A 6,511-nucleotide genomic window follows, 5' to 3' on the forward strand; every position below is an offset into this window, starting at 1 on the left:
TAAAGAAGCAATATTCACATTATAGGAATTTCAGAAGGAGAAGAGAAAGAGAAAGGAAAAGAAAGTATATTTAAAGCAATAAGAGATGAAAACTTCTCAAATCATGGGTAGTGACATGGTCATCCAGATTGATGAGCCCCAAAAGACCTCAAATAGGTTGAACTTGAACAGGGATACACCAAGACACATTATAATTAAATTGTCAAAAAGTTAAAAACAGGCACAGAGATTTCTGGGAGCATACAATATGGCAACAACAGCTAGGCCAGGTTTTTAACTTGTGAGAAGTGGGAAAGGAAAAGGAGAGGTGATTTGAGCCAACTCTCAAGACAGTATTCGAGTAGAGATCTACTTTTTCATACAAGGATAAAATATAGACAAACTATTCAGGATGCCCCTGAAGAAGTTTGGAACTGTGACTTCAGGAGAGAGTTGGAAAAGAGAGAGTGAGCTGTTGCAAGAAAAAAAAATAGCAATTGTCCAACATGAGAACATACCACTTCCTCTTCAGCATCAAAGAAGTCTTGGACAGACCATATTCCTGCTGTCAACCTTGATGTAGATGATTCTCTAACTGATGAGGAATATGAAGATGAAGATTTAAAAGAGGAAAGTGATGATGATGATTCTGCAGCAATTCTTACAGAACTAGAAAACATTATAGAAGAAAGAGTGAAAAACAATCTAGGGAGGAACAAGAACAAAAAGCTGAAGACGGAAGAATACATATGGAGAACACTTTGAATGGAAACCCTCTCCTTCATCTCATTGGTCCATCCCAGCCTCAGGCCAACTTCAAAGGTAAAATAAGGTAGGGTGACAATGTTGTTTTCAAGATCTGTGCAAAAGTTGTAAATGATCAAAAAAAAAAAAAAAAGACAAGGTATTTGTAAATAACACACTGCGATCTGAATTTCCCTAAAAGTTCTGGAGAAATATATTAAATAGTAGAGTCTTATGTGCTTAATTAAGGACTGTAAATGTAAGAAAAAAATTAAATATAAATGAAAAATAACTTGAAGAGAAACAAGAGAAGAGAGAGAATTACATATAATGGAACTGCTGTAGACTATTGGTGGATTTCTCAATAGAATCTTTTCAGATCAAGAAAGAATGAGATGACGTAATCAAAACATTGAAAGAAAATAACTGTCACCCATGGGTTCTACACCTAGTGAAGCTGTCTTTGAGAAACAAAAGAAGGGATAAATCTTCCCCATACCAAGAAAAAAATTCTGAAGTTTATTGCTACCAGGCCTGCATTATAAGTGCTAGGGAGTTCTTTGAGTGGAAATAAAAGAACACTAAATAACATAAAAACATAAAGAGGTAGCACCAATCAAACTGATGATGGTAAATATATAGACATGGTTAAATTCTACAATATCATAATAAGGTGTGTAATACACTTATAATTCTAGTTCAAAAGTAAAAAAAAAACATACTAAAAAGAGCCATAACTACAATAATCTATTAAGTTACACAATACAAAAAAAGCACCTGTAAATTGTAAAAGCAATAGCCTAAAATATGGAGAGTAAAGTTATAAAGTTTATAAATTCAATTGAAGTTAAGTTTTTATCAATAAAAAAATAGGATGTTATAAATTTAAGATATTTTATGTAAACTTCATGGTCAACAAAAAGAAAGATCCTATAGTAATTACAAAAAAATGATAAAAGATTCAAAGTATACTGATACTAAATACATCAAAACATACATAAAAACTCAGCAGGAAAAGAAACAAGGAAAAATGAGTCTACAAAACAATTAAGAAACAATTAACAACATGACAATAGTAGGCCTTTATCAATAATAGCTTTAAATATAAATGGATTAATTTTGCTACTGAAAGACAAAGAATGGCTTAATAGATTAAAAAAACAAGATCTGACCTATGCTATCTACAAGAGATTTACTTAGCCTTAAAGACACACATAGACTGAGAATAAAGGGTTTAAAAGGATATTTCAAACAAATGGTAACAACAACAAAAACAAAAGCACACCAAAAAACAGGGATGGTTATACCAATATCAGACAAAATAGACTTTAAACTAAAAATGGAAAAAAAGAAGAACAAAGAAAATTATGATGTAACAATGAAAGAGATAAAATATCAAGAAAATATAACATTTGTAAATATTTTTGCAACAAGCATTGGAGCACTTAAATATATAGAGCAAAAACTAACAGCTGAAAGGAGAACTCTCAGCAAAGGATAGATCTTTCAGAGAGACAATTAATATGAAAACAGAAATTTGGACAACACTGTAGACCAAATGGACCTGTAGACATATGCAGAACATCCTTGTTTTTTTTTTTAATGCTTATTATTTTCAGATAGAGAGAGACAGAAAGAGTGAATGGGGTGGGGGAAGAGAGAGAGGGAGAGAGTGGATCCCAAGCAGGCTCCACACAGTCAACACAGAGTCCGACATAGGGCTCAATCTCACAAATTGTGAGATATGACCTGAGCCAAAATCAAGAGTCAGATGCCCAACTGATGAGCCACCCGGGTGCCTCAACATTCACACAACAGCCTGTCCAATGAAAGCAGAATTCAATTTTTCTCAAACTCACATGGAACATTTTCTAGGCTATACCATATGTTATGCCACAAAACAGATCGGTAAATTCAGAAAGTAGAAATCATACCAAATATGTTCTCTGCTCACAATCACGTGAAACTAGAAATCATTAAGAGGCAACTAAAAAAAAAATTACAAACACATGAAATTAAATAGTACTCTCCTGAATAAACAATAAATCAAAGAAAAAATTAAAGGAAAAAATTTTTTAATTTCTTTAAAAAGATAGAAACACAATATTATCAGAAATTATAAAATGAAATAAAAAATTTTAAGAGGAATGTTTATAGCAATAAAAGCCTACATTAAAAAGCAAAAAAAGATTCCAAATAAACAATCTTAACTCTATGCCTTAAGGAACTACAAAAAGAGAAACAAACTAAGCCCAAAGTTAGAAGAAGAAAGTAAAGGGGCGCCTGATGTCTCAGTTGGTTAAGCGTCTGACTTTGGCTCAGGTCATGATCTCACGGTTTGTGGGTTTGAGCCCTGCGTTGGGCTCTGTGCTGACATCCAGCTCAGAGCCTGGAGCCTGTTTCAGATTCTGTGTCTCCCTCTCTCTCTGACCCTCCCCTGCTCACACTGTTTCTCTCTCTCAGAAATAAAAAAGAAGAAGAAGAAGGAAGGGGAGGAGGAGGAGGAGGAGGTAAATAATAAAAATTAGAAAAGAAATAAGTGAAATAAAGAACAGAAAAACAAAGAAAAACCTTAACTAATGTAGGAGTTGATTCTATGAAAAGATAAACAAAATTGGCAAACCTTTATGGAGATCAGCCAAGAAGGGAAGAAAAGACTCAAATCAACAAAACTATAAACAAAAAAGACACATTGCAACTAACACCACAGAAATTTGTAGGATCATAAGAGGCTACTTATGAACAAATGTATACCAACAAATTATACAACTGAGAAGAAATGGAAAAATTCTTGGAAACCTACAAACAACCAATGCTGAATCAGGAAGAAATAGAAATTCTGAATAAGCTGATTATTAGTAAGGAGTATTGAATCAGTTAACAAAAATATCCCCATGATGAAAAGCATAGGACTAGATGGTTGGTGGATTTAACCAAACCCTTAAGGAAGAATTAACAACAATCTTTTTCAAACTTTTCTTTAAAAATTTGAAGGGTAAGAAACTCTATCAGTCTTATTTTACCAGGCTAGCATTATTCTGGTATTCAAAGAGGATACTACTAAAGGAAAAACACAAAACAAACAAACAAACAAACAAACAAACAAAAACATGCTACAGGCCAACATCTCTGCTGAATATAGATACAAAGTTCTCAATAAAATGCCGGCAAAATAAATTTAGCATCACAGCAAGCAGGACAGGATCATTCACTATGATCACGTGGGATTTATCCCAAGGATGCAGGGATGGTTCAACATATGCAAATCAATGTGATACATCACATTAATAGAATGAAAGAGAAGAATCATTATTTTCTCAATAAATGTAAAACAGCTTTTTACAGTATTCAACATCTATTTATGACAAAAACATAATAAAGGCCATAGAAGACAAACTCACAACTAATATTACACTCCATGGTAAAGATTGAAATCATTTCCTCTAAGGTCAGGAACAAGAAAAGAATTCCCACATAGTACTAGAAGTCCTAACTAAAGCAATCAGGCAAGAAAAATAATTTTAAAATATCAGAATTGGAAAGGAAAGGGTTTTACATGTGTTCAGGCACCTGGGTGGCTCAGTTGGTTGAGTGACTGACTTGATTTTGGCTCAGGTCATGATCCAGGATCATGGAATTGAGACCTCCATTGGACTTCGTGCTGAGTGTGGAGTCAGCCTCTCCCTCTGCCTCATCTTCCCTATTGTGTGTGCACTCTTTCTATAAAATAATAATAATAATAATAAAGAATTGGAAATGAAGAAGTAACATTGTCTTTATTTGCCAATGACATAATTTCATATACAGAAAATCCAGAAGACTCAACCAAAAACCTCTTAGATATAATCCACAAATTTAGTAAAATTCACAACTCAAAATTAATATACAAAAATAGTAGTGTTTCTATATATTAAAAAGAAAGGTTTTGAAAGAGAAATAAAGAAATTGATTCCACTTAAAATAGCATCAAAAACAATGAAAATTAAGAATACTTTTGTTTAAGGAGATGGAATATCTGTAAACTTACAGATGGAATATTGAAAACTTACACTGATGACAGAAATAAAAGAAAATACATATAAATAGAAAGTTATCCTGTGTTTATTGGAAGAATTAATATTGTTAAAATGTCAATACTACCAAAGCTATGTAGAGACTCAATGAAATCGTTATCAAGATTTCAATGGGAAATTTTTACAGAAGTAGAAAAACACTCCTAAGATTTATGTGGAATCACAAAAGACTTTAAATAGTTAAAGAAATCTTGAGAAAGAAAATGCAGGAAACATTACACTTTCTGATTTGAAACTATACTATAAAGGCAGAGTCATCAAAACTGTATGATATTGGTATAAAAACAAACAAATAGACTAAGGGAATAGAATTGAAAGCCCCAAATAATCCAAGCATATACGGTCAACTAATACTAAACAAGGGAGCCAAGAACATTCAATGGAGAAAGGATAGTTTCTTTAATAAATTGTGCTGGGATAATTGGGTATTTACATATAACGAACTATAGAAATGATCCCTGAAAGTATCGTTTTGGATATTTGTATATAAATAAATAAAAATAGGCCCATATCTTACTCCATTAATGAAAATTTATTCAAAATGGATTAAAAACTTAAATGTAAGACCTGAAAATGTGGAACATCTAGAAAACATAGGCGCTAACTTTGACATGTGCTTTGGTCATGATTTTTTTGGATGACACCTAAAGCAAAAACAACGTAATGAAAAATAATCAAGTGGAATCATCAAATTAGAAAGCTTCTAGGGGTGCCTGGGTGGCTCAGTCAGTTAAGTGTCCAACTCTTGATTTCAGCTTAGGCTCCTTAGATAAAGCCCTGTGGGAAACAGAGCCCCACTATGACCTCAGGTGCATATTCGTTCAGGCTCCAAGATCTATGAGAAAACTTGAGATCCCAGGGTTAAAAATAAGGGGAGAGGACTTGAGTGAAATGCCCTTAGGAATGTGGCCTGTTCTTTAGTACACAGATAAGGAAATTTTGCCTAACGGAAGCCAGCAGTAAATAGCACAGTGGGTTCAGCCCCGCTTTCTGATTCATTCTGCCATAAACATTCCTCTTGTATCTTGTTTTTCTGCTAAGACCACTTTTGCAAGGTGTTTACGTACTGCAGCTATAACAGATGTACATTGTTGCCATACTTCATTAAGCTCTTGTGGTTAATCATTGTTGATTTATACCTCTATGAAGGTATACATGAAGATGCATAATAAAGTTCTGGACCTCGGACTGTTGGCTCACGGTCTGCTGTGCCTCGCTATACTGTCATCTCTTTTTCTCAGTTCATTTGCCGCCCGGGGTCCTTGAGGTCAACAAAGCCCCACATAGGGCTCTGTGCTGACATTGCAGAGACTGCTTGAGATTCTCTCCCTCTTTCTTCCCTTCCCCTCCTAAAAATAAATAAACATTAAAAAATAAAATAAAAAGCTTCTGTATAGAAAGTAAAAGAATCAAGAAAGTGAATAGACAACCTAACGAATTAGAAAAAAAATTGCAAACCCCATATTTGATAAGGGTTAATATCCAAAATATATAAAGAACTCATACAACTTATTAGCATAAAACTTCCTAATAACCCAATCTAAAAGTGACTGATCTAAATAGACATTTCTCCAAAGAAGATATGCAAAAGGCAATAAGTATATGAAAAATGTTCAACATTACTAGCCATTAGGGAAATGCAAATTCAAACTGCAATGAGATATCTCACACCTGTTGGAACTGCCATCATCTAAAATTTAAGAGACAACAAATGC

At 33.5% G+C, this 6,511-nt stretch overlaps 1 pseudogene; it reads left to right on the plus strand.

The window, feature by feature from the left end:
• The first annotated feature begins 247 nt into the window (after window positions 1–247).
• Window positions 248–893, plus strand: LOC144227435 (spliceosome-associated protein CWC15 homolog pseudogene; annotated as a pseudogene).
• The last annotated feature ends 5,618 nt before the right edge of the window (window positions 894–6,511 follow it).

This window comes from Crocuta crocuta, unplaced genomic scaffold (assembly GCF_008692635.1).
Source record: "Crocuta crocuta isolate KB4526 unplaced genomic scaffold, BGI_CrCroc_1.0 scaffold72, whole genome shotgun sequence".
Taxonomy (NCBI): domain Eukaryota; kingdom Metazoa; phylum Chordata; class Mammalia; order Carnivora; family Hyaenidae; genus Crocuta; species Crocuta crocuta.